The 7500-nt window shown below is 46.1% G+C and overlaps 12 non-coding genes and 2 pseudogenes across 12 annotated transcripts in view; all 14 read left to right on the top strand.

Moving 5' to 3' along the window:
• Positions 1-38, top strand: part of LOC123416229 — a 119-nt gene extending 81 nt beyond the window's left edge. The window contains exon 1 of the ribosomal RNA XR_006615903.1: positions 1-38. This exon is cut by the window's left edge and continues 81 nt beyond it. This is a non-coding gene — a ribosomal RNA (5S ribosomal RNA).
• A 368-nt stretch (positions 39-406) lies between these two features.
• Positions 407-525, top strand: LOC123416574. Its single transcript, XR_006616186.1, has one exon. It is a non-coding gene; the product is annotated as a 5S ribosomal RNA (ribosomal RNA).
• A 427-nt stretch (positions 526-952) lies between these two features.
• Positions 953-1071, top strand: LOC123416425. The gene has a single exon (XR_006616086.1). It is a non-coding gene; the product is annotated as a 5S ribosomal RNA (ribosomal RNA).
• Positions 1072-1424: 353 nt separating this feature from the next.
• Positions 1425-1543, top strand: LOC123416967. The gene has a single exon (XR_006616557.1). It is a non-coding gene; the product is annotated as a 5S ribosomal RNA (ribosomal RNA).
• A 486-nt stretch (positions 1544-2029) lies between these two features.
• On the top strand, positions 2030-2148 carry LOC123416966. Its single transcript, XR_006616556.1, has one exon. It is a non-coding gene; the product is annotated as a 5S ribosomal RNA (ribosomal RNA).
• Positions 2149-2802: 654 nt separating this feature from the next.
• LOC123416247 lies at positions 2803-2921 on the top strand. The gene has a single exon (XR_006615920.1). It is a non-coding gene; the product is annotated as a 5S ribosomal RNA (ribosomal RNA).
• Positions 2922-3331: 410 nt separating this feature from the next.
• Positions 3332-3495, top strand: LOC123416529 (annotated as a pseudogene).
• A 368-nt stretch (positions 3496-3863) lies between these two features.
• LOC123416693 lies at positions 3864-3982 on the top strand. Its single transcript, XR_006616299.1, has one exon. It is a non-coding gene; the product is annotated as a 5S ribosomal RNA (ribosomal RNA).
• Positions 3983-4634: 652 nt separating this feature from the next.
• Positions 4635-4753, top strand: LOC123416573. Its single transcript, XR_006616185.1, has one exon. It is a non-coding gene; the product is annotated as a 5S ribosomal RNA (ribosomal RNA).
• Positions 4754-5130: 377 nt separating this feature from the next.
• Positions 5131-5249, top strand: LOC123416572. Its single transcript, XR_006616184.1, has one exon. It is a non-coding gene; the product is annotated as a 5S ribosomal RNA (ribosomal RNA).
• Positions 5250-5623: 374 nt separating this feature from the next.
• On the top strand, positions 5624-5742 carry LOC123416675. Its single transcript, XR_006616282.1, has one exon. It is a non-coding gene; the product is annotated as a 5S ribosomal RNA (ribosomal RNA).
• Positions 5743-6397: 655 nt separating this feature from the next.
• LOC123416549 lies at positions 6398-6503 on the top strand (annotated as a pseudogene).
• Positions 6504-6838: 335 nt separating this feature from the next.
• LOC123416570 lies at positions 6839-6957 on the top strand. Its single transcript, XR_006616182.1, has one exon. It is a non-coding gene; the product is annotated as a 5S ribosomal RNA (ribosomal RNA).
• A 380-nt stretch (positions 6958-7337) lies between these two features.
• On the top strand, positions 7338-7456 carry LOC123416655. The gene has a single exon (XR_006616263.1). It is a non-coding gene; the product is annotated as a 5S ribosomal RNA (ribosomal RNA).
• Positions 7457-7500: the final 44 nt, after the last annotated feature.

Here is a 7500-nt window from a genome sequence, read left to right as displayed (position 1 = left end):
GATGGGTGACCTCCTGGGAAGTCCTCGTGTTGCATTACCCTTTTTAAATATATTTTTGCGCCACGTGACAAGGATGACGCGGGACCGTGATCTATATGACCTCGTTTTCTTATTTTTGACGTTTACTAGTTTTCTTATTTTTGACGTTTGTGATATGTTTTAGCTTGCCCCTCCCGTGTCCATTGCCACATTTGCCTCGACAACGGAGACGAGTTTAACACAAGAATTTCACCGCTCCCTCTCTACCCCGACAACACGAGCACCGCCACGACCTCTCTGACTTTTCCCACCGCGCATGACACCCAACGACTAGTAGTAGTAGTAGTAGTAGTAGTAGTAGCAGTAGTACCAGTAGTAGCAGTAGTAGTAGGGGCAAGCATAAGGAACAAATAGATAGTTGGATGTCGGATGCGATCATACCAGCACTAAAGCACCGGATCCCATCAGAACTCCGAAGTTAAGCGTGCTTGGGCGAGAGTAGTACTAGGATGGGTGACCTCCTGGGAAGTCCTCGTGTTGCATTCCCCTTTTTAAATATATTTTTGCGCCACGTGCAAGGATGACACGGGACCGTGATCTATATGACCTCGTTTTCTTATTTTTGACGTTTACTAGTTTTCTTATTTTTGACGTTTGTGATATGTTTTAGCTTGCCCCTCCCCTATCCATTGCCACATTTGCCTCGAGAACGGAGACGAGTTTAACACAAGAATTTCACCGCTCCCTCTCTACCCCGACAACACGAGCACCGCCACGACCTCTGTGACTTTTCCCACCGCGCATGACACCCAACGACTAGTAGTAGTAGTAGTAGTAGTAGTAGTAGTAGTAGTAGTAGTAATAGTAGTAGTAGTAGTACTAGTAGTAGTAGTAGTACTAGTAGTAGTAGTAGTACTAGTAGTAGTAGTAGTAGTAGGGGCAAGCATAAGGAACAAATAGATAGTTGCATGTCGGATTCGATCATACCAGCACTAAAGCATCGGATCCCATCAGAACTCCAAAGTTAAGCGTGCTTGGGCGAGAGTAGTACTAGGATGGGTGACCTCCTGGGAAGTCCTCGTGTTACATTCCTCTTTTTAAATATATTTTTGCGCCACGTGACAAGGATGACGCGGGACCGTGATCTATATGACCTCGTTTTCTTATTTTTGACGCTTACTAGTTTTCTTATTTTTGACGTTTGTGATATGTTTTAGCTTGCCCCTCCCGTGTCCATTGCCACATTTGCCTCGACAACGGAGACGAGTTTAACACAAGAATTTCACCGCTCCCTCTCTACCCCGACAACACGAGCACCGCCACGACCTCTCTGACTTTTCCCACCGCGCATGACACCCAACAACTAGTAGTAGTAGTAGTAGTAGTAGTACTAGTAGCAGTAGTAGTAGGGGAAAGCATAAGGAACAAATAGATAGTTGCATGTCGGATGCGATCATACCAGCACTAAAGCACCGGATCCCATTAGAACTCCGAAGTTAAGCGTGCTTGGGCGAGAGTAGTACTAGGATGGGTGACCTCCTGGGAAATCCTTGTGTTGCATTCCCCTTTTTAAATATATTTTTGCGCCACGTGACAAGGATGACGCGGGACCGTGATCTATATGACCTCGTTTTCTTATTTTTGACGTTTACTAGTTTTCTTATTTTTCCTCCTGGGAAGTCCTCGTGTTACATTCCTCTTTTTAAATATATTTTTGCGCCACGTGACAAGGATGACGCGGGACCGTGATCTATATGACCTCGTTTTCTTATTTTTGACGCTTACTAGTTTTCTTATTTTTGACGTTTGTGATATGTTTTAGCTTGCCCCTCCCGTGTCCATTGCCACATTTGCCTCGACAACGGAGACGAGTTTAACACAAGAATTTCACCGCTCCCTCTCTACCCCGACAACACGAGCACCGCCACGACCTCTCTGACTTTTCCCACCGCGCATGACACCCAACAACTAGTAGTAGTAGTAGTAGTAGTAGTACTAGTAGCAGTAGTAGTAGGGGAAAGCATAAGGAACAAATAGATAGTTGCATGTCGGATGCGATCATACCAGCACTAAAGCACCGGATCCCATTAGAACTCCGAAGTTAAGCGTGCTTGGGCGAGAGTAGTACTAGGATGGGTGACCTCCTGGGAAATCCTTGTGTTGCATTCCCCTTTTTAAATATATTTTTGCGCCACGTGACAAGGATGACGCGGGACCGTGATCTATATGACCTCGTTTTCTTATTTTTGACGTTTACTAGTTTTCTTATTTTTGACGTTTGTGATATGTTTTAGCTTGCCCCTCCCGTGTCCATTGCCACATTTGCCTCGACAACGGAGACGAGTTTAACACAAGAATTTCACCGCTCCCTCTCTACCCCGACAACACGAGCACCGCCACGACCTCCTGGGAAGTCCTCGTGTTGCATTCCCCTTTTTAAATATATTTTTGCGCCACGTGACAAGGATGACGCGGGACCGTGATCTATATGACCTCGTTTTCTTATTTTTTACGTTTACTAGTTTTCTTATTTTTGACGTTTTTGATATTATTTAGCTTGCCCCTCCCGTGTCCATTGCCACATTTGCCTCGAGAACGGAGACGAGTTTAACACAAGAATTACACCGCTCCCTCTCTACCCCGACAACACGAGCACCGCAACGACCTCTGTGACTTTTCCCACCGCGCATGACACCCAACGACTAGTAGTAGTAGTAGTAGTAGTAGTAGTAGTAGTACTAGTAGTACTAGTAGTAGTAGTAGTAGTACTAGTAGTAGTAGTAGTAGGGGCAAGCATAAGGAACAAATAGATAGTTGCATGTCGGATGCGATCATACCATCACTAAAGCACCGGATCCCATCAGAACTCCGAAGTTAAGCGTGCTTGGGCGAGAGTAGTACTAGGATGCGTGACCTCCTGGGAAGTCCTCGTGTTGCATTCCCCTTTTTAAATATATTTTTGCGCCACGTGACAAGGATGACGCGGGACCGTGATCTATATGACCTCGTTTTCTTATTTTTGACGTTTACTAGTTTTCTTATTTTTGACGTTTGTGATATGTTTTAGCTTGCCCCTCCCGTGTCCATTGCCACATTTGCCCCGAGAACGGAGACGAGTTTAACACAAGAATTTCACCGCTCACTCTCTACCCCGACAACACGAGCACCGCCACGACCTCTGTGGCTTTTCCCACCGCGCATGACACCCAACGACTAGTAGTAGTAGTAGTAGTTGCAGTAGTAGCAGTAGTACTAGTAGTAGTAGTAGTAGTAGTACTAGTAGTAGTAGTAGTAGTACTAGTAGTAGTAGTAGTAGGGGCAAGCATAAGGAACAAATAGATAGTTGCATGTCGGATGCGATCATACCAGCACTAAAGCACCGGATGCCATCAGAACTCCGAAGTTAAGCGTGCTTGGGCGAGAGTAGTACTAGGATGGGTGACCGAAGTTAAGCGTGCTTGGGCGAGAGTAGTACTAGGATGGGTGACCTCCTAGGAAGTCCTCGTGTTGCATTCCCCTTTTTAAATATATTTTTGCGCCACGTGACAAGAATGACGCGGGACCGTGATCTATATGACCTCGTTTTCTTATTTTTGACGTTTACTAGTTTTCTTATTTTTGACGTTTGTGATATGTTTTAGCTTGCCCCTCCCGTGTCCATTGCCACATTTGCCTCGAGAACGGAGACGAGTTTAACACAAGAATTTCACCGCTCCCTCTCTACCCCGACAACACGAGCACCGCCACGACCTCTGTGACTTTTCCCACCGCGCATGACACCCAACGACTAGTAGTAGTAGTAGTAATAGTAGTAGTAGTTGTAGTACTAGTAGTAGTAGTAGTAGTAGGGGCAAGCATAAGGAACAAATAGATAGTTGCATGTCGGATGTGATCATACCAGCACTAAAGCACCGGATCCCATCAGAACTCCGAAGTTAAGCGTGCTTGGGCGAGAGTAGTACTAGGATGGGTGACCTCCTGGGAAGTCCTCGTGTTGCATTCCCCTTTTTAAATATATTTTTGCGCCACGTGACAAGGATGACGCGGGACCGTGATCTATATGACCTCGTTTTCTTATTTTTGACGCTTACTAGTTTTCTTATTTTTGACGTTTGTGATATGTTTTAGCTTGCCCCTCCCGTGTCCATTGCCACATTTGCCTCGACAACGGAGACGAGTTTAACACAAGAATTTCACCGCTCCCTCTCTACCCCGACAACACGAGCACCGCCACGACCTCTCTGACTTTTCCCACAGCGCATGACACCCAACGACTAGTAGTAGTAGTAGTAGTAGTAGTTGCAGTAGTATTTTTGCGCCACGTGACAAGGATGACGCGGGACCGTGATCTATATGACCTCGTTTTCTTATTTTTGACGTTTACTAGTTTTCTTATTTTTGACGTTTGTGATATGTTTTAGCTTGCCCCTCCCGTGTCCATTGCCACATTTGCCTCGACAACGGAGACGAGTTTAACACAAGAATTTCACCGCTCCCTCTCTACCCCGACAACACGAGCACCGCCACGACCTCTTTGACTTTTCCCACCGCGCATGACACCCAACGACTAGTAGTAGTAGTAGTAGTAGCAGTAGTAGCAGTAGTAGAAGTAGTAGTAGGGGCAAGCATAAGGAACAAATAGATAGTTGCATGTCGGATGCGATCATACCAGCACTAAAGCACCGGATCCCATCAGAACTCCGAAGTTAAGCGTGCTTGGGCGAGAGTAGTACTAGGATGGGTGACCTCCTGGGAAGTCCTCGTGTTGCATTCCCCTTTTTAAATATATTTTTGCGCCACATGACAAGGATGACACGGGACCGTGATCTATATGACCTCGTTTTCTTATTTTTGACGTTTACTAGTTTTCTTATTTTTGACGTTTGTGATATGTTTTAGCTTGCCCCTCCCGTGTCCATTGCCACATTTGCCTCGAGAACGGAGACGAGCTTAACACAAGAATTACACCGCTCCCTCTCTATCCCGACAACACGAGCACCGCAACGACCTCTGTGACTTTTCCCACCGCGCATGACACCCAACGACTAGTAGTAGTAGTAGTAGTAGTAGTAGTAATAGTAGTAGTAGTAGTAGTACTAGTAGTAGTAGTAGTAGGGGCAAGCATAAGGAACAAATAGATAGTTGAATGTCGGATGCGATCATACCAGCACTAAAGCACCGGATCCCATCAGAACTCCGAAGTTAAGCGTGCTTGGGCGAGAGTAGTACTAGGATGGGTGACCTCCTGGGAAGTCCTCGTGTTGCATTCCCCTTTCTAAATATATTTTTGCGCCACGTGACAAGGATGACGCGGGACCGTGATCTATATGACCTCGTTTTCTTATTTTTGACGTTTACTAGTTTTCTTATTTTTGACGTTTGTGATATGTTTTAGCTTGCCCCTCCCGTGTCCATTGCCACATTTGCCTCGAGAACAGAGACGAGTTTAACACAAGAATTTCACCGCTCCCTCTCTACCCCGACAACACGAGCACCGCCACGACCTCTGTGACTTTTCCCACCGCGCATGACACCCAACGACTAGTAGTAGTAGTAGTAGTAGTAGTAGTAGTAGTAGTAGTAGTAGTACTAGTAGTAGTAGTAGTAGGGGCAAGCATAAGGAACAAATAGATAGTTGCATGTCGGATGCGATCATACCAGCACTAAAGCACCGGATCCCATCAGAACTCCGAAGTTAAGCGTGCTTGGGCGAGAATAGTACTAGGATGGGTGACCTCCTGGGAAGTCCTCGTGTTGCATTCCCCTTTTTAAATATATTTTTGCGCCACGTGACAAGGATGACGCGGGACCGTGATCTATATGACCTCGTTTTCTTATTTTTGACGTTTACTAGTTTTCTTATTTTTGACGTTTGTGATATGTTTTAGCTTGCCCCTCCCGTGTCCATTGCCACATTTGCCTCGACAACGGAGACGAGTTTAACACAAGAATTTCACCGCTCCCTCTCTACCCCGACAACACGAGCACCGCCACGACCTCTCTGACTTTTCCCACCGCGCATGACACCCAACGACTAGTAGTAGTAGTAGTAGTAGTAGTTGCAGTAGTATTTTTGCGCCACGTGACAAGGATGACGCGGGACCGTGATCTATATGACCTCGTTTTCTTATTTTTGACGTTTACTAGTTTTCTTATTTTTGACGTTTGTGATATGTTTTAGCTTGCCCCTCCCGTGTCCATTGCCACATTTGCCTCGACAACGGAGACGAGTTTAACACAAGAATTTCACCGCTCCCTCTCTACCCCGACAACACGAGCACCGCCACGACCTCTCTCACTTTTCCCACCGCGCATGACACCCAACGACTAGTAGTAGTAGTAGTAGTAGTTGCAGTAGTAGCAGTAGTAGCAGTAGTAGTAGGGGCAAGCATAAGGAACAAATAGATAGTTGCATGTCAGATGCGATCATACCAGCACTGAAGCACCGGATCCCATCAGAACTCCGAAGTTAAGCGTGCTTGGGCGAGAGTAGTACTAGGATGGGTGACCTCGTGTTGCATTTCCCTTTTTAAATATATTTTTGCGCCACGTGACAAGGATGACACGGGACCGTGATCTATATGACCTCGTTTTCTTATTTTTGACGTTTACTAGTTTTCTTATTTTTGACGTTTGTGATATGTTTTAGCTTGCCCCTCCCGTGTCCATTGCCACATTTGCCTCGAGAACGGAGACGAGTTTAACACAAGAATTTCACCGCTCCCTCTCTACCCCGACAACACGAGCACCGCCACGACCTCTGTGACTTTTCCCACCGCGCATGACACCCAACGACTAGTAGTAGTAGTAGTAGTAGTAGTAGGGGCAAGCATAAGGAACAAATAGATAGTTGCATGTCGGATGCGATCATACCAGCACTAAAGCACCGGATCCCATCAGAACTCCGAAGTTAAGCGTGCTTGGGCGAGAGTAGTACTAGGATGGGTGACCTCCTGGGAAGTCCTCGTGTTGCATTCCCCTTTTTAAATATATTTTTGCGCCACGTGACAAGGATGACGCGGGACCGTGATCTATATGACCTCGTTTTCTTATTTTTGACGTTTACTAGTTTTCTTATTTTTGACGTATGTGATATGTTTTAGCTTGCCCCTCCCGTGTCCATTGCCACATTTGCCTCGAGAACGGAGACGAGTTTAACACAAGAATTTCACCGCTCCCTCTCTACCTCGACAACACGAGCACCGCCACGACCTCTGTGACTTTTCCCACCGTGCATGACACCCAACGACTAGTAGTAGTAGTAGGAGTAGTAGTAGTAGTAGTAATAGTAGTAGTAGTAGTACTAGTAGTAGTAGTAGTAGGGGCAAGCATAAGGAACAAATAGATAGTTGCATGTTGGATGCGATCATACCTGCACTAAAGCACCGGATCCCATCAGAACTCCGAAGTTAAGCGTGCTTGGGCGAGAGTAGTACTAGGATGGGTGACCTCCTGGGAAGTCCTCGTGTTGCATTCCCCTTTTTAAATATATTTTTGCGCCACGTGACAAGGATGACGCGG

The sequence above is a fragment of the Hordeum vulgare genome, unplaced genomic scaffold (assembly GCF_904849725.1).
Source record: "Hordeum vulgare subsp. vulgare unplaced genomic scaffold, MorexV3_pseudomolecules_assembly, whole genome shotgun sequence".
In the NCBI taxonomy this organism is placed as follows: domain Eukaryota; kingdom Viridiplantae; phylum Streptophyta; class Magnoliopsida; order Poales; family Poaceae; genus Hordeum; species Hordeum vulgare.
Note: the sequence above shows the minus strand (reverse complement) of the source record. Positions and strands in the feature narration are given on the sequence as shown.